The sequence below is a fragment of the Cupressus sempervirens genome, chromosome 3 (assembly GCF_028749045.1).
Source record: "Cupressus sempervirens isolate cs-2001-9-10 chromosome 3, ASM2874904v1, whole genome shotgun sequence".
Lineage (NCBI taxonomy): Eukaryota > Viridiplantae > Streptophyta > Pinopsida > Cupressales > Cupressaceae > Cupressus > Cupressus sempervirens.
The window spans coordinates 867767006-867787691 of record NC_143120.1 but is presented as its reverse complement, the minus strand read 5'-3'; the positions used below and the strand labels follow the sequence as shown (position 1 = coordinate 867787691).

Below are 20686 nucleotides of genomic sequence, written 5' to 3'. Positions count from 1 at the left end.
GATGATTTGCAATATTTAAAATTCTCGTGTTAATTTGGGCTTGACCTACAACTACCAACAAGATTTCATAAAACAACTATCATTGTACCAAATTTTTTTATAAAGGATCCTACTGTTCATGTGATTAAATTTCGATTTAAAAATTGGCATACCGGATGAATCTTCCCAGGAGAACTCAAACTTTGGAGAGATTGAACCACAAAATGCATAAATTCAACAAAATGGCATTTTACTAACACCACAATATGCATATATTATCATCCGCTTAATTGGTAACGCGACATAAAAGTTGCTTAAGGGCTTTTTTAAGCATACATGTATATGGGATTTGGATGGAGAGCGGTCAAATTTAAATCATGATTAAGCCAATTCTCAATCAACCATTAGTGTTAAGTATGCATTGCTTGCATCTTTCCTAGTTGCCATTTTATTGTCAACCGGAATTTGGTCAGGCATCAATAAGTGCCCTTTTTCTGCCCATAGTGAATAATTTCAATGAATAGTTGCCGAAAATGAATATGATACTATTAGTACAACAGGATCTTTTCGAGGCCATGAATTCTTCTAGACTAAAGTTACATTAAACATCTCATTATGTTTTGAGTAAATGCAGCTAACTTCATTCCCCAGCATGCTTCAAGTCTTCGAAATGTTGCTGTGTCCAACACCTGGAGACACATCCTAGTTACAATGCCACAGAAATCCATGTAAACCTGTTATGGCTATTTGACGAAAAAATGAGCACTCTCTCATATCGCTTGTATGTGGCCTGCACTTCATGTAAAGCAGCGAAATATTCCAGGTAATGCACACACTAGACTAGGTCTGACAAAAAAGAAACCCATATGGAAACTGCAATGTGCCTGATTTCTACTGCCCAGCATCCAAAGACTTGCATGCAGCCAACCACTGTGTGTGCTACTCAACACGGACAAGCAACAGTGTCGAGAAAACCAACAAGGATATTAAATGTATGCCATGGAACATCCTCCCTGCCGAAATGCCTCTAATTTGACCAGGAAGCAGCCTCAACTCCATTATGCTAGTCAAATGAGACCCTGCAAGGTCATGCATTCACAAGAAAGGAGAGAAAGTGATAAGCAATCTTCTATTATTGCTAAAAATAACTTAGGTGGCAGAAATATGTGTCGCGAGCAATTTAAGAAAGAAAGTGCAAGAAAAAATCTATAAAATGCACTTTGAAATAGGCAACTAATTCCATCCCGTATACTGTACTAAAGTATAGATTTGTAAATGAAAGGTACGTGGCAAAAAAATCAAGAGTGTATATTAAGTACTAAAAGTACCATCATTGCATCTAAGCATGTCCAAACTAAATTGAAAATGCAAACAGAAATGAATCACAAGACCAATAAAACCAGTTATTGAGGAACTAAGCTACTAATGCAACCAGAAGTCAAACACACTTTTGTAAAAATACGTATATATAATTAGAAAAGAAAAATTGCACCTGTGTGCCTAGTATAAATATACATTCAGTTCATTAATTTCAACTTTCAAAGAACTAAAACTCACTGACAAACCTTCCCATTCTAGACCAATAATCCATCCTCACCCACAATCAGATCTGTCTCGCTAAACAGCCAAAGGCTGATACCACAAAAGTTGTTCTAAGGCAATAATGGCCTTCCCCAACTGAGCCTACATCATGATGGGATCTAGATAAAATACTATTCAACAAACTAATTTTGGAAATAGGAGCTACTGAACTAGAACTACTGCAGCATTAGGGAAACACCTCATTTAGATGAATAATTTGTAATGAACATGAACATCTTGGCCAACTATACCGCACTTCCTACGTTAACATCTTGAGCAAAAGCAAGTTTACATATGAACAAATACATCTAGCTGGATACATACCCCTTTCCCACCAATCCTTCACATGGGTATCACTCTATAACTTCAGTAACATCAATCCTAGCCAATGTTATTAGAACCACCCCATTGAGGTGTCACTCTCACAATAACAACTAAATCTACATGGTTTAACATCCCAAATTGCATAACTTGGTGCACCAATGGATCATGGTAGAATGATACATGCATAACCCAGAAAAATTAATTGTATAGGTTTATAAGCAAGCTCTTAGAGCCAAATTTTGTTATAAAACATGAAATGTTACTTTTTCATGAGCATCCACTAACCACCGACATCCAAAAATGAATAGTTAACTGAATCTCAAAAGAAAATCCGAGATGTTTTCCTTTAGTCAAGAAAATGTCAATCAAGAACAAGTCGATGCTTTCACCCACTCAAGTGCCCACCCTTATAGTAGGGGTTGATGGTGCTTCTTAAACGCTTCGAGGGGATAAAGCTGTCCTCATCCCTACGGCCTTTGTCTTTTATTCTATGACCTACCTGCACCAAAATAAGGAATCGTACCACAAAAGAAAATAATCACGGGTTTAGGTGCTAAAATGGGATGATATGAACACTGTGTTATTTTACAAGTCAGAAACCAAAACACATACTTTTTTGGATTACCAAATGATGTTATGGATTATTCTAGGGAGTTTTTGGAGATACCCCTCCAACCACAAGGACCCCAAACTCACCCAAGAAAAGTGTACTAGTAGAATTCAAAAATTAAACTATACTTTAAAATGATGACAGCACCGACAAAATGTGGCTCGAAATGAAAGAATAAATTGAACTCGTATTTTTCTCATTTCACCCAGACAAAGCTGCAGAACTCGCTGGTTTTCATGCCATGATTATATCTTGCATTGGTGGATTAAGTTCCTTATGAACATCTATTGAATGTCGTGCAACTTGATGTTCAGGAGGCCATTACTCAGAGTATTTGGTGAATATCATGTGACTTGATGTTCAGGAGGCCATTACTCAAAGTACTTGGTGAATATCATACATCGTGACATTTAGGAGGCGATTTGTAATGTCCCAAAGGAAAACTTGGCCTGAAGGTGATCTCAGCCCGAAGACAATCTCAATCTGAAGGGGATCTCTGTTCGGAGGCAATCTGAGCACTATAATGCCCTGAAGGAAAACTTAGCGTGAAGGCGATCTTGGCTCGAAGATAATCTTGGTCCAAAGGGGATCTCGTCCAGAAGGGGATCTCTATCCGAAGGCAACCTCAACAAGAAGGCAATGACTTCCCCAAGGGGATTTCTGTCCGAATGCAATCTTGATCCGAAGGCCATCTTGGCCCGAAGGGAATTTTGACCCGAAGGGAATCTCGACCCGAAGGCCATCTTGGCCCGATGGGGATCTTGACCCAAAGGCAATGACTTCCTGAAGGGGATCTCTGTCCTGATGCAATCTCAATTTGAAGGCAAAGTCTTCCCAAAGGGGATCTCGACGAAGGACATATAGAGATATCAAGATCGTACAACAAGGATACTTGGTGGCCGTATGTAATATTGGTTGTACAATGGAATACAGCAGAAGTCGTACAGAGTTGGGGCATTGTGCGGAATGCTGGTCGTACGGTGGAATATGCACAGAGGTTGTACGGAGTTGGAAGAGGTCATACATGGTTGGAGGAGGCCATACAAAATATTGGTCGTATAGTGGGGATTGTGATGCCATATAGTAGAACAAGTAAATTTGTCATACGGTTACTAGGTATTATGTACACAGGTGACACAAGCAACTCAAGAATCAAAAATCAATGAGATTGAATACACTCCAAATAACATAAATCATATAGATGCCAATCATTCACCAGTAGAGAGATATGCCAAGGAAAACAAGGGTATGCAAATTATAACCGAAACATATAATATATTTCAGTAGACCAAGGTGGCACTTCGAATGTGCCATATTTGAAGCAAATTAATACACCAATGGAATAGGGTGAGGGTTGAATCCCACCGAAACCGAAATAGCCAAGTAGGGAAGATCTTCCACTTCCAAAATGGCGAACAATACAAAATTCTAACAGAAAATGCAGTACAAAGAAATTAATCCAAATTGCATGCCAACTACTACCTACGTGCCATGATTAAATACCCTTCGAAGGAACTTTTGAGGATTTACAAAGATAGCCAACAGCAACACCTACGGAAACAATTAAAATAAACATCGGTGCGAGATAAATACTAAATCAATCGAAACCACAAATACAAATATTATTAACTTGGGGCCCATATTAATTAATTAAAGTAACTAATTAAAGGTTTTTTTTTTATATTATTTAAATTATGGGACCAATTAATTAGTTAATTAAATTAAATTATTACATTAAAATTTGGGGACATGGCACCATTACTCTTGATCTCATGAAATGATACCTAATGGTGAATGTTTTCTAATCAAGGATATTCTTAAACATGTCATTCTTGATATTATGGCGAGGTAAATATCATATCCTATGTTTATTTGCCCTAGCTAAGAGGGAGTGTTGATATTTTGTAACTTTTGTCGGCTAAATTATATATATATATACTATTATTGAGGAAATCATTTGTAGTTGTTATGGGTTGAAATCCGATTAGAGATCACGACCTAAAGAGGCACCTTTTCATGAGACATACCCTTGTGGGGACATGTCCGCTCATGAATATGTCTATTCATATCCTTTATAATGAAGATCCCAATCCTAAACAAAGACATCAAAATCAATATATGTTCTGCCCTTTGGAGTTCAATGACTACAATTATCAGATTCATAATTACAAATCAATATCTATATTTATAACAATTGAATTGTCATTTCATACACATTTGCAGCAATCCTCCTTCAATAGCCCCAATGTTGTAATGTCCCCTTCTCCGCACTAGCATTAATGGCATCTAGTTGGTCTATCTTCCCATCCAGATAGGCTAACGGCATGTAACTTAGGATGCCTGCCAGTCACAGGTGTTTGGTTTCAGTTGAAGAGATTTTAAATGAGAAATCCTAAGGTAAAAGTCACTTTATTTTATTAAGTGAAGTATAAAGTACTTCATTGATTAAACTCACTTCAAGACAAAATGGCTTAAGTGACTAGAAGACGAAACATGCTTTATCCCACATTGCTAAGAGATTTGTTCTTCCCACACTTCGAGGTGATAAAGGAAAGGTTTTTTCATTGGGTTTAGCATAATGAATATGATAGATATTAATTTATTGCTACCACGGTCGCTTTAATGTGACTAGGCAACTATGAAGACAAAACCCCTAGAGTTCTTGACGAAGTTGGACGTCACACCAACCCCTCTTACTAGAATTATCGTAGCATTCAGGCAATAACCAACTAATGGGCAATGACTTCACATCAGTCTGGAAGTAAGTATTTGTTACAGTGAAATAGGCATTGGTCATTTAATGTCAATATTGGCAGAATAATTAGTTAAAGTTGAACCGTGGTCAAGAAGTAACTATTTCAGGTGTCAAAGATAATAATGGAATCCTCCCGTCAGTATTATCTCTTCAGAATTTATATAGTGGCAATCCCTTGCGTGTAATGAAGTTCATGGGTGGTAGTATAAGACAGACAGTTTGTGCCTTTCAAAGGTATTGTCTTGCACATGAATGTTACATTTCCAATAGTGACCAGAAGGCATGATTAATCAAAACAGCAGCGGAATTGGAAGAACTTCAAGGTAGTATACACCTTGACGGGCTGAGTATAAGAGTGACGTCAGGAAGTGAATATGGAAGAGTTTCTACGTGGCTTCACCACATCTGTAGTTGGCGACAACCTTGGCTTTGCTCCCCTCCATGGGTTGAGTCAGCTCCCTACCTCAATACGAGTGGTAGAGTAATACAGTAACAGATAGCGGGTTGGTCGATTACCTGGAAGTGGTGACAAGTTGGGTGCTTAACGCCTTCATAAACTCTCTCAACGGCATTCGCTATCGCTACGGGTCTATCCACTTTATATCTTTCCTGTACTCTTTACATTTCACATTGCTAATATTGTGAAGTTTGTCATCTTAATGTCTATGCTTAGCTTAAGAACCCTTGATTTACAGTCATGAATGTACGGCATGATTAGTGAATTCTATGTTCAATCTAATTCCAATTAATTTAAGTTCGAATATCATTGATTAACATTGTCATCTTATAGCAATTGTATTGGTAATCAATAAGGTGATATGTGTGGTATGCATAAATGCTGAAGGACTATGATTTCATTACAACTGTTTCATAAAATACTTTTAAGTTTAGATTCGAACTCATTGATCAGAACTAGTAGAGATCATTACAGTGGTATCAGAGCCACAGGCCCTACCATCTTGTGGGCTAGCCCAAAAGTAAAATGATAGTGGGGTATGAAGAAAAAACTTTATAATTTCTGTCACCTCCAATCGGAACAAGTAGGGTCTTTTGAACAAATTGATATTAAGGATACTTATTCAGTGGATGAGGAATTGGTTTTTGGAACAGGTGAACAAGTTGAACAAACTAAACAGGTTGATCATTTTGAGTAGGCAGAACAGGTAAACAACATTCAAATGGCACATAATGAAACTAAATCGGACAAGGAAGTTAGGGAAACATTGCAGGCTATTAGAGATGAGCAGAATAACATACCTAATGCTCTTCAGAAACTTGCAATTAATATACAACAATTAGCCCCTGTTAACAAGAGAGCTCTGAGCCATCACAGTGGTGATAGTGGTGTAGCTGGTTCACCCCGAGCTATTAGGGCTCCCACACAAAACACTGACAGACCTTTAATGCCAGTTTTTAATGCAAAGGAAGAGGCAACACCACCAGCAGCACCAAATTTACCACCAGACAATGTTATGGCAATGTATGATGAATGAGATTCATTTTGTGGTCCTATTAAACAAAATATGTCATTTGTCCAATATCTAAATCAGAAAAGGGAGTCAGATAGACAACAGTAGGATAGGAGGCCTAGAGCACCAAACAGAAACTTAAAACTTGCTATGAACAAATTATCCCTCCCTGCTATCGATGGCAATAGTAAGACATCTGCAAGAGCTTGGATTCACAAGTTAGACACATACCTAAAACTCAAACCTATGTTAGAGACAGAAGCCATCAAATTTGCTACGATGCACTTAGAGAGAGTGGCTTATGATTGGTGGCACCACGGGTTAGTTACCTAGGATCATGGTCTCATTACATCATATGAGACTTTCAACTCTAAGTTGATTACTCACTTTGACAGGAAGGATATAGAGGTCTATTACAAGGTTTTGGCACAGCTATGACAGGGCAGATCTCTAAATGATTTCATTGACGAGTTTCAGTAGATCTCAGTAATGGTTCCTGACATGACAGAACAGTGTAAAGTAATGTTGTTCACCAAGGGTTTACAGGATAGATATAGAGGTTTGGTTAAGGTACTTAAACCAAACACTCTGGATGATGCTATTAAGATCACACACAATCTACAGTCACTCTCTTCGATATTACAGCCTCCTAAGAAGACGTATAAGGGGACCACTTCTTTCCAAAAGAACAAAAAGCAGCATAAGGCTACACCTCCCAGAATGGACTTTGAGACACAAATGAACTTAGGAGGAAGAAGCTATGCTTCACTTGCAAAAAGCCATGGACACTGGATCATAGATGCCTTGGCAAAGACAAGATACATTATGTAGAGGTGCTTTCAGAGGAGGATGAGTAGCAGGAGGGCAACGATGTTGATGGTAGTGATGAGGAGGAGAACGAGAGCGGACCACCTAGAGGGAGGAAGAAGGAAGGTACCCAGGGGCAGCCTCCTATCATAGCATCACTTTCTAGCGATCCCACAGGATACCCCTTTTGTTTGAAAGGAATTGTTAGAGGACAGCGTATTATGTCTCTTGGATACAGGTGCCTCGCATAACTTCATAAGCTCACGATGGGTTACCAAGAGGAGGTTACAAATTGATGACATACCTGAGTTTGAGGTTAGAGTGGCAATAGGTAAGAGATTGAAATGTGCAGGGAAGGTGTCAAGACTTCCAATTCATTTTGATGATTTCCTTCTTGAGGCAGATTTTTATGTGGTGGATTTAGATGGACTAGATGCCATGTTGGGGAGACAGTGGTTACAAACCATAGGCAAATATACGATTGATCACAAGAAGATGCAATTGGAGTTCTTACAGGATGGCCAATAGGTTATCCTCAAGGCTATGCCAGAAGGGTAGATTGATTTCAGCCCATAGGATGGAGGCCATTATAAGGCATGATGACATGGAGTGGGCAGCACACTGTTTCATTTCCTCTATGGCTACCTTAGACTCAGGACAGCAACTTCACATTGACATTCAGTCAGTGCTTGATAAGCACAACAGGATTTTTTAACACATACCTCCAAGTATTCCCCCAGGGAGAGGGTTTGACCATATCATGGAGAAGGGTGCCAAACCCGTCATCACGACACTGTATTGTCATCCCAGGCATTATAAGGAGATAGAAAAGAAGATTAAGGAGCTTTTAGACATGGGACACATTAGGCCTAGCTCCAGTCCCTTTGCTTCTTCAGTTGTATTGGTGAAGAAGAAGGATGGCACTCTACGCATGTGTATTCATTACCATGCTCTCAACAAGAGGACCATCAAGAACGAGTTCCCAATTCCCCGCATCGATGAACTTCTAGATGAGTTACATGGGGCAGTTTACTTTTCAAAGATAGATCTCAGATTAGGGTACCATCAAATACGGGTTCGCGAGGAGGATGTGCATAAGACAGCCTTTCGATGTCATTATGGTCACTACGAGTTCTTGGTTATGCCATTTGGACTCACTAATGCGCCAGCTAAATTTCAGTCATGTATGAACCACATTTTTCGTAAGCAGCTGCGGAAAAGCATATTAGTATTTTTTGATGACATATTGATTTTCAGCAGGACTTGGGAGGAGCACTTGCAACATCTAGATGAGGTACTCAGTATCATGGAGGAGCACTCGTTTGCTGAGTCCAAGTGAGTTCGGGTTGATCGAGATTCTTTACCTTGGTCACATGATTGGTGTAAATGGGGTGAAGGTACATCAACAAAAGATTCAGGCAATCCTAGATTGGCCACCACCGAGGAGTGTATCAGACTTGTGAGATTTCATTGGTATTTACTCTTACTATAGGAGGTTTGCTAGAGGTTTCTCTCAGATAGCAGCTCCCCTCACCAACCTCACACAAAAAGGGGCTTTTAGATGGACAATTGAGGCAAAGGAGACCTTTGATAGGTTCACAGGTGATGAGCACATGCCCAGTCTTGGCACTACCGGATTTCTCTTGACCATTTGTTCTTGAGTGCGATCCTTCAGGGAGTGGTATTGGTGAAATCCTCATGCAGGATAGACATCCGATTGCTTATGAGAGCAGAATGCCAAAGGATAGCGAGAGACTGTACTCCACTTACAATAAGGAGATGTTGGCTATTGTGCATGCTCTAGCCAAGTTCAGACAGTACCAAGTGGGGGGCAAATTCACAGTTAGGACGGATCACAATAGTTTGCGCTACTTCCTAGAACAGAAGGATCCTAATGAGAGAGAACAAAAGTGGGTCAGCAAAATTCAGGCCTATGTTTTTGACATTGAGTACGTCAAAAGTAAGAGCAACGTAGTTGCTGATGCACTTTCCAGAAGACCCTTAGTAGCGGAATATTGTGTGCTATATCTGAGATTTCAGCAGATTGGAAGTCTCAGTTGTTGGTTGAGTATTCTAGGAATACTTAAGCTTGTCAGATTATGGATGGACAGCTTTAGGACAATAGGTATAAGGTAATAGATGATGTAATTTTTTATAAGGATCGCATTTACCTCGTACCAGGATCTAAACTCAAAAGTAAGATTATGGAAACTCTACATGATGCACCTCAGTAGGACACCTAGGATTCTTCAAAACCTATAGATAGGTTAGGGAAAGATTCTCATGGAAGGGCCTCAAGGACAATGTCCTCCAGCATATCAAAGAGTGTCAAACTAGTCAAAAGAACAAGTCAGAGCATGAGTTTCCAGTCGGGTTATTATAGCCCCTCCCCGTTCTGGCGCAAAAATGGGAGAGTATCTCCATGGATTTTATTAAAAGGTTGCCTAGGGTGCAGGGCAAGGATTCCATTTTTGTGGTGGTGGATAGGTTAACAAAGTTCACTCACTTCTTCACCATTTTAGCAGATTGGTCAGCTTCTCAAGTAGCTGAGTTATTATTTCAAGAGGTTTTTCATTTACATCGTCTTGCTCGCACCATTGTGAGTGACAAGGATAGCAAGTTCCTTAGCACTTTCTAGTAGGAACTGTTCAGATTGACCAGTACGGAGTTGACACCCAACACAAGTTACCACCCCCCGGACGGATGGACAAATTGAGATAGTTAACAAATGGATGGAAGGTTATCTCCGAAGCTATGTAGCAGGACAGCAGAGAGCCTAGGTTAAGTGGTTGTATTTAGGAGAGTACTCTTACAACTCTTCCTACCACATGTTCATTCAGATGTCTCCATTTCATGCTCTCTATGGAAGCAGGCCCCTAACATTCATAGACCTGCCTTTGCAAAACAGTAGGGCACCTCTAGCACGGGATTGAATACAAGGTCAGCAAGATATCCTTAGATTTCTTCAGGAGAAATTTTTACAAGCCCAAAATCAGCAAAAGATGTACACTAATCGTCGTCTGATTGACCAGAGTTTTGAGTTGGGTGATGTGGTTTATCTCCGTCTCCAATCGTACAGGCAGAGTTCCTTGAAGAAGAGTGGGTCTCAAAAACTTCAGCCCATATTTTTTGGCCCCTATCACATTACTACGATGGTTGGGGAGGTCACCTATGAGCTAGATTTACCTGAGGACAGCAGAATTCATAATGTGTTCCACATTTCATGTCTCAACAAAGCGATTGCCAGCATACAGTACCCTCCATGGAATTGCCACCACTCGATGAGGAAGGGAAGCTTGTATTAGTTCCAGCAAAGGTGATAGAGGTCAGAGAGAGGAAGCTATGTAACAGGGCTATCAAGGAATATCTGATTCGATGGAAGGATCTACCTTATGGGGATGCCACTTGGGAAAGCGAGTCAATTCTAAAGCATCCAGCATTGAGATTGCTTGAGGGCAAGCAATCCCAGAAGGGAGGATTGTAATGTCCCCTTCTCCACACTAGCATTAATGGTGCCTAGTTGGTCTATCTTCCCATCTGGATAGGCTAACGACATGTAATTTAGGATGCCTACCAATCACAGGTGTTTGGTTTTAGTTGAACAGATTCTAAATGAGAAATCCTAAGGTAAAACTCACTTTATTTTATTAAGTGAAGTATAAAGTACTTTATCGATTAAAGTCACTTCAGGACAAAATGGCATAAGTGACTAGAACACAAAACAGTCTTGATCCCACATTGCAAAGATATTTGTTCTTCCCACACTCTGAGGTGATAAAGGTTTTTTCATTGGGTTTAGCACAATGAATATGATACATATTAATTTATTGCTACCACGGTCGCTTTAATGTGATTGGGCAACTCTGAGGACGAAACCCCTCGAGTTCTTGAGGAAGTTGAACGTCACCCCAACCCCTCTTACTGGAATTATCGTACCATTCAGGCAATAATCAGCTAATGGGCAGTGACTTCGCATCAGTCTGGAAGTATTTGTTACAGTGAAATAGGCATTGGTCATTTAATATCAACATTGGCAGAATCATTAGTTAAGGTTGAATGGCGGTCAAGAAGCAACTACTTCAGGTGTCGAAGATAATAATGGAATCCTCCCGTGAGTATTATCTCTCCAGAATTTATATAGTGGCAATCCCTTGCATGTAATGAAGTTCGTGGGTGGCGGTATAAGACAAACAGTTTGTGCCTTTCCACAGTATTGTCTTGCACGTGAATGTCACGCTTCCAGTAGTGACCAGAAGGCATGATTAATCAGAACAGCAGCGGAATTGGAAGAACTTCAGGGTAGTATACACCTTGACGGGCTGAGTATAAGAGTGACGTCAGGAAGTAAACACGGAAGAGTTTCTAATTGGCTTCACAGCATCTGCAGTTGGCGACAGCCTTGGCATTGCTCCGCTCCACGGGTTGAGTCAGCTCCCTACCTCAGTACGAGTGGCAAAGTAATACAGTAATAGACGGCGGGTTGGTTGATTACATGGAAGTGGTGACGAGTTGGGTGCTTAACACCTTCATAAACTCTCTCAACGGTATTCGCTATCGCTATAGGTCTGTCCACTTTATATCTTTCCTGTACTCTTTACATTTTACATTGCTAATATTGTAAAGTTTGTTATCTTAACATCTGTGCTTAGCTTAAGAACCCTTGATTTATAGTCATGAATGTACGGCATGATTAGTGAATTCTAAGTTCAGTCTAATTCTAATTGATTGAAGTTTGGATATCATTGATTAACATTGTCATCTCATAGCGATTGTATTGGTAATCAGTAAGGTGATATGTGTAGTATGCATATATGCAACGGTTTGATAAAATACTTTATGTGGACTGTGATTTCATTACAACGGTTTGATAAAATACTTTAAGTCCAGATTCGAACTCATTGATCAGAACTAGTAGAGATCATTACAAATGCATAGGTCTACCATAACTTCCTCTGATTTGGTCATTGCAACTCATATCATCTAAAACAAAACACCATTTTCACATTTTTTCTCAAAGCTACGACTTTTGGGTTTTGATGGTTGCTTCTTTTTTCAGAAGGTGAAGGCTATAAACCAGTAAGATGCACCAAAGGCTTAGCAAACGTTGGAGGAGAAAGATACATTATTCAAGATTTTTGAAGTTTTTAAAAAGAAATTCAGGAGCTTTATAAAATAAAAAAGTTAACTAAGTTTCAGTTTTTTTGAACTTCATGCATAGACAAATAATCAACATTATAGCAGTGTCCCCTAAAGGAGCAATCTTTTTGAAGGCAATGGATTGTGAGAGACAAGTGACAAGATGCAGGTTTCATTGTCATTATCCTCATAGAAACTACTCAGATAGTGAAGCCTAAAAATGCTGTCCAAATAATAACAAACAATGCTATTAATTGTAGACCAATTTGGCCAATCGTGGAGGCTACTTATAATCAAATTTTTTGAACACCATGTGCAGCCCACACAATTTAACTTTGGAAAATACTGGCACACAAAATGGGGCCAAAGAAGTCTACACGAAGATCGAGGAGATTCAAATCTTTGTAACTAATCATTATTTGTTACAAGCCATATTCAGGACCTTCTCCAACTTGGGGTTGAAGGTAGTTTTAAATTTGTATTTTTTATAATTTATGTGACGTATTTTTTTATGACATTCTAGGTTTCTGAGAAATGATTTGCGTCTCAGACAATAAGATGACATTTGAATGTACCAGAGGCCTTGAATTCTATGGTCATCAATAACTTGTGGACTTGTATGGAGTCAGTCAAGCACAAAAAGCACCCAAAAAGTAAAGGCACAGATCATTCATCATGAGTAGTGTGGTTTCATATTAGATATGTTTTCAATTTCACCAAGTCCATAATAATCACCCATGTTTGAGTGAAATTTATGTTGGCATAACTCCATGAGGGAGAGAATGAGAACAATAAAAGCAGTCAAAGAGCACGACCCAAGGAAAACATTAATCAAAACTGTGCAACAAATTATTGCTGGCTGCTAGAACAAGATAACAACCCACTTACATCTCTTACTAAATGCTCTCTCACCAAAAAATTATGGCAACGAGACACACTTGCATTGCTGAGGACCATTCCACCATATAGAGATGAGGAGATTGCAGCTGCCTATAAGGCTGCATTAAAAAGATATATCTAAATGAATAAATTGGAAGTATTGTCTTGAGCAAGTTTGGCCAATTCATATCTTTCAAAAAAACATGAAATGCATATAGGATGGTGTTGATGAGTGGTGGTATCTACATTGTCAAAGCTCCTTTTTCTTGCAGCCTCTTCCAATTAAAGTTCTCTCCAAGTATGTATTTTTTTTATTGTTTTCCATTTGATGCTATCGCACTATATATTAACTTCAACATTTTTTTAATAACACATGTATTGAGCTTGATTCTTGAATTATAAAAATTAAATACTAAATGTTGTATGCAATGTGTAAAGAGCTGAGTCTTTCCCAAACTCGTCAAGGTTTTGGAGAACTTGCATAGACTTGTTGAGTCATGGCAAGTTTGGCCTAACACTTAACCATTTTTTTTTTAACTCGTAAATTTTCAATGTTTTTCTGGTTAATGACATGTCCATCTAGGATTTGAATGAAAATATGAATTGTGTGTGCCATGAAGATTTTTGTGGTTTTGAAAATGGCGTGTTGTCCCCAGACTCCGCAAGGGGTGCTGCCTCCAAACCCCCACTAGTGGTATTATCCTCAACCTTATTTTGACATTGCCTTGTAATATTCAATTTTAGGTTATCCTAGAATATCGGGATAAGTACATCAACTTCTCACACTTTATCAAATTATTACACTTGGGCTAAGTAATGGAGATTATGTGAAATATTAACTACTACTTCAGATTCAGTCAACAATATATATTTGTAATATAATATAGAGATCAATATGACTAATAGCAATGTCTAGTATATCATTATGAAATAATAGTGATAGAAGTATGCTGCTTCTGATATATGATTAAATACAATAATGCTATTTCTGATATAGACAACAGGCATATGCAACTAATATGCTATTGCTTGCAGCAATTGGCTTTGCTATGTCTGATTTACAATATAAAAATGCAAATGAAGAAATATCAATTTAGGTGATAAGTTGTTTCAGATTTCAACTTATATTCATGCAACTTCAAAGATTGATGCTGTTTCTAATAATACTTTCTCTGGTTGCTGATACAGGAGCATCCTTGGCTCGTGGCAATCTAGCATCAATCAAAAAGCTATTTGTTCTCAGGTGTTCCTGTTTTATCAGTTTCAATGTTTTATGTGGCGTTCCTTTGAGTTGGCTTAGTTGTTGTTGCAAATCTCAAGGCATGTTTGGACATCATGTGTTATCTTTGTCCAGGTTCACACCTCAATCTGATTCTTCACAGTGGATATCTCTTGGATTCTTGCTCAAATTTGTTTTTCTTCATGTTAAATAGCTAAGCTGGAGGTTTCCGATCATACGAAGCAATTCGGTGAACTGTGAAGCTTTGTGGCTTATCATTCAATGATCCCGGGCTCTTGGTTGACCTACCTATGCGTCGCATTTCATTCCAGATCGTGTTGGTTAAGTTCTTCGAGATTTAGGTCTTGACCTATATTTGGTATTATGTTTTTCTTCCCTTGGAAAAGTAATCTTTCTTGGCCAACATGTTTTTCCATAGGCTCTATATATTGAGGCATTTGATCACTGTTAGGGAGGCAGTTAGCAGAATAATTCTTAAAAGATCAAAGAGCAAAGAAGTCTGTATTTTAATTTGAAATCAGATGTTGCTGGCCAATTGTATGTAAATTTTATAATTTGTGTTAATGCGAACATCTGGAATTGCATGTTCTCAGTTTCATGTTCTTGTTGTTGTTTCCATTGCAAGACCATTGCTGCACTCTTTGGACTATCCTCATTGAGGATCCTCCTGTCATGACTGCATTAGATAGTATCAGAGAAGTATTTTATAGATCTTTGCTACTGAGTTTAAAAATCCCTAAGAGTATTTTTTTGGGGTGGCAGAGTGAGGATCTGACACACAATTGCAAAGGAAATGTGCAAGATAGCTCAAAAAGGAATTGCTGCTGGTTGTGAGCCTTGAATGGGTTGTTGAGGCATCCTATGAGTGAACAAATTGCCGACTTGAGGCAGGTTATAAGTGTACTCAATAGATCACCGAGTGAGGCAATTGAAACCTTGTAGTCAGATCACCAAGCCGAGGCAGTTGCACCAAAGTGCAGGCGATAAATAACACTTCTGTTAGCTAAGGGAAACAAACTAAATTAATTGTTTCAAAATGGTGTTGATTGCCAATAGTTGGTAACCATAACCAACTCGAAGCACTATTTGTATGGGAATCAGGACAATTCATGGTTGTCAATATTGGAACTATTAGGCTATGAATAAAGGCATCATTCTACCCATTTATGTGTTATGTGATTTTGTGCCATCTCTACTTATTACTATTAGCCAATTGTAGTGTATAATGTAGCATGCTTTAATGATTAATTCTGAATGTACTGCATAATCTAGTTTGAGTTATGCATCTAACATTTTGCAACTGTCGCCTAAGTTCAAACTTGGAGGTCTAAGGAAGAAAGAATAGGCGGTATGGTGGCATAATGGGTCATTTCTTCAACCAGCAAGTACTGATAACAGAGAATGATGTTGACAATGAGAACAAAGTGACACGAGAGGACCAGTTGACATAGGACATGGTGCAAGCATGGGACGTAGCGGTTGACAAGTACATGTGGCAAGAGGTGGAGCAGATAGTTGTCCTTCCCAGCACGGTACAAGCCAAACTCACCATGAGCACTCCTATGCACATTCTTCTATGTAGCCTTCTGATATTGTTGGCTCAAACACTACTCAAGTTCCAAGAATAGCTAAGGAAAGGGAGAGAAAATCGGACACAACCGATACTACAACGGTATGAGGAGAGGAACCGAAACGAAGAAGAACCACGCTTTGCAAGTAGGTGTTGTACCTTTGGCCCTTCCAATTAATAATGCCCCTACCAAATAAGCATAGAAGGCAACGCATGAGAGGACAAGAAAAAGCAAAGAAGTAGAAACTACCAAAAGGAGGTTTCTACTAATCCAAGAATAGATCAAGAGGTGAAGACGGCTACAACAACTCGTGAGGAGATCTCTCAATCCTTTTGGCTACAGTGACACCTATATGATTACTGAGGCATCACCCACATGACAAGAGTGGGAAGATACTACAAGAGAGTTAACACTCACTGGCATTAGAAACTATTGTACGAGGCATTAGAAGGGTCGAAGGCAAACAATTGGGAGAGTAACTCCTCTCAGATAGAAAAATCTGAGCACTCAAAGGAAGCCAATAGTGAAGAAAGGAACCTTGAAGGAGAGGTTGAAAACATATTCGAAAGTATTGTGCGTGGCATTAGAAATATTGTCATATTAGAACAACCAACAATAGGGCAAATAGAAGCAGAAACTCAGGGAGGAGGGAGTATCACGACTACCGAGGCATCTATGATAGATGTGAAAGTGAAGGGGGGACGCACGTGCCTAAAGCTGCAAGAGAAGCACAAGGACGCAACAAAGGAACCAACCCACTAGAGCAAAATTATGTACAAGGTATCGATCATAGGAAAAGAATGGTAAACACCCAGAAGAAGCAAAAGCTTCCGAAATTCGGTGGAGATGGTTCGGAAGATCCAGTTTGCCATTGTAACACATTTGTAACCATATGTGAGGTGAGCAGTCAAGAGGATGAAGATTATTGGTTGAAAGCTTTTCCAGCCACACTGAGGAATAGGAATTAATTGGTATATGGACCTACATAGACAACCAAAACAACTTTGAACAATCTGAAATAACCATTCCAAGCTGAATTCAAACTACTTTGTGATGATGACAAAGTGATAGTGAAAATATCAAATACTCGTCAAGGAAAAGAGAGAGAATTCGAGCCTACTATTGTAGGTTAAAGGACCTCATTGGTAAGTTGGAAAGCCAACTTGCGAACGGATTGAAGGAAAGTTGGTTTATCGAGGAATTGACCTCCCTTGATTTAGAAAAAAAAATGAAGTTACCCCATCATCCTTCACGGAGGCATTTAGTCAAGCAATGGACACTGAGAATGAAAATGAGACGTCGTTAGGGAAGGAGCAATGATGATAGTACGGATGGTGATAGTGAAGGAGAACCCCAAACAATTGAGGCACTCTGAAAGGACATGATGAGGATGATGAAGGAAATGAGAGTAGAGAAAGAGAAAGAGAACAAGGAAGTGTAGTGCACAAAGTTCAAAAGTGAGGGGCAGACAAGAGTTGGAAGTCCCAAGAAATTGTTTTGTGACATTTGTAAGGTGCTCAAAACTAAGTCAAGGAATGCATGTGCAACCTGAAGGTACGGAGAACTCAAGTGCTCTTGACAAGGGAACAGGCAACCCTACTTACACCACCAAGAGGTCTAATTACAATGCATACCCACAAGGTTACAACAACAATAGACGAGGAAGAAATAATAATAGCAACAATAACACACGAAGGAGTCACATTCAATCTATGTTCCCCCAAGTTTCCGGTACGGGGATGACGGGGGACTTCGAGACGGGTTTCCGGGACGGCAAATTTTTTTAGCGATTTTGGGAACAGGGCGGGGATGGCAAACAAGGACGACTATATATATATAGGGAAATTTTAAAATATACATTGAAATTTGCAAATATACATGTCATTCATATGAAACTAAGCACAAAGCATGTCATTTAAACATTATAGAACCATAACATACAACATTTGAATATCTAGGAAATAATATCCGATTTTAGTACCCAATTGTCAAAATGCATATCAATATCAGTGAACATTGAACAATGAACATTAACAATTGTCAATATCTTAATGTCATAATGATAAGCATGATAAATCTTAAAATCAAAATCAAAATATGCCCAAAGCTATAGGCCCAAAGGGTAAAGGGTTGCCATAAAGTAATAAGTATCAAATTATCAATGTATCATAATCATGTCAATGTTCAACATAAAAAGCAAAACATAGAAAAATGAAGCAGACTGCTGCTCCTATTCTACCTCTACTACCATATTATCAAAATCAGAGTCCTCACTATCATCCTCCACAGGAAGCATAGTCTCATCTAATGGAACCCCAACCAATCTTGGTGTTGTGTCATCCTCATCTATCTGGGCCACATCCTCAGGCTCAACATCCCATTGCAAAGTTGGTGTCTGCCTATACTCTAGAGTCTAACGATCGGCAAATTGAAGAGCATGATGCACTGTCACTAGCTTCTTCGCTCTTTTCGAGGTAAGTCTATTCCTCTTGATAGAGTGGATATATGAATATGTGGACCAATTCATCTCTGCAACTGAGGAACTAGCAACTTGTGAAAGGAGGCGACTGGCAAGTATTTTTAACTTAGGTGTATCTCTCCCATACCAGGTCCACCATCCAATAGGATCTTTCTCTGCTAAAACAACTATATCCAACTTGCTTGTGGCTTACTCAAGTTTGGGCCACGAAGGTTGGTGAAGTCAAGGAACTGTGCACAAAGAGAAGAGGCATCTTCAGCTGAATACATCTTATCAACTGCTCTTGTGAAGCCATCCAAAACCTCAAGATCATCACAAGGGAGGCCCCTTCCACCCAACTGTGCATACCATTTGGGATTTAGAGCAAAGGTTGCCATCTGAAGCGGGGTATTCATCATGTTCCACCTCCGCATCACAATAGGCCTAATATGCTCCTCATAAAAGCCCAATGTAGGATCCTTTGCTGCAACAATTCTCTTCATCTTAGCCCACATGCTATCAATAGTCTCATAGATCTCTCCCAAACTAGGAGCATCAATATTAGCATATCTAATGACATCAACGATGGGTGCTATGACAGAGCAAATATATCTGCAAGAGCAAGATGCCAACAAAAATAAAAATCAGAATTAGAATTTTAAGACTATTAGTAGGAAAATCAGCAAGCAAAAGACTAATAGTAAATTTAAAAATCGGCAACTTACTTCATTGTGAACCACCAACTCTCATCAAGGATCCTTTGCATCACCGCTTTTCCTTCAGAGGACTTAGAATGAGGCCATCGTCCCCACTCTGGATTCACCACCATCAATTGAAGCGCCTCATACACCTCAATCATCCTCTCCATCAAGATGAAATATGTGCAATACCTATAGCAACAATTATAAATTATAAATATAAACTTAAACATTAATGATTAAAATTTAAAACTAAAAGCATCACATGTAAGTAAACTTATAAAAAAAAAAATTTAAATAACTTAAAGTTAAAACAAACTAAAAGTAAACTATAATTATAATTGACATACCTTGTCTCAGCTGGTTTGCAGAACTCCTTCTTAGAGGACCTGAATAGAGCAAGTGAAGTCTGGTGGTTGCAAATAAACATTTGCACTTCTTTAGCTTTTAGCACCGCCTGTTTCACCTATTCAATCTTCCCTATGTCCTTCAATGCATTGTTCAAGGAATGAACACAACAAGAGGTCCAAAATATGTGCCTATAAGCAAACCAACTGATTTGCACACAGGTGCAGAATCTGTGATAACCTGTACAACACTAGATGACCCAATCTCCTCTATGGCATCTCGCAAAATGGTGAACTGGAATTCTACATCCTTCTTCTTTCCTGGGGAATCTATGGCTCTCAAAAAAAAAGAGCCAGTAGGGGATGTGACAATGATATTGATGAGTGGTCGATGTCTAACATCAATCCACCCATCCATCACAATAGAGCAGCCCGTCCTAACCCAAGTGCGTTTCATATCCTCAAATAACAAAGCAACCTTTGAGTACTCTTCATCTAGGATAGTGATTCATAGCTTATGCTCACCAGGGGGTACAAATGAGGATTTCATGCTCAAAATATCTTTCACCATTTGTTTAAAATAAGTGGAACAGGTTGCATTATATGGGATACCATTAGCAACAAAGAATCTACCAATGGATGCCTCACACTTTTCCTTTGCCTGTGCATTAAACATACATTCCACTGAGCCCTTCTCACCACTACTCATCTTTCTCTTCCCTCTAGACCCAGTAGGGCTACCACTAGTACCAATGGCGGATGACATTTGCTTAGATGATTGTGAGGGAATAGATGGTGATGTCACTGTCAAATTTTGCCCCTCCATTTCAAC

The 20686-nt window shown here is 39.1% G+C and overlaps 1 protein-coding gene across 7 annotated transcripts in view; it reads right to left on the bottom strand.

Annotated features, from left to right (window-relative positions):
- Positions 1-212: 212 nt before the first annotated feature.
- LOC149569530 (uncharacterized) overlaps positions 213-20686 on the bottom strand; it is a 192944-nt gene continuing 172470 nt past the window's right edge. For all 7 annotated transcript variants that reach the window (XM_089822208.1, XM_089822206.1, XM_089822207.1 and 4 more), the window contains one exon: positions 213-1058. The gene's annotated coding sequence lies outside the window, so the exon portion shown is untranslated. The remainder of the gene's footprint in view (positions 1059-20686) is intronic.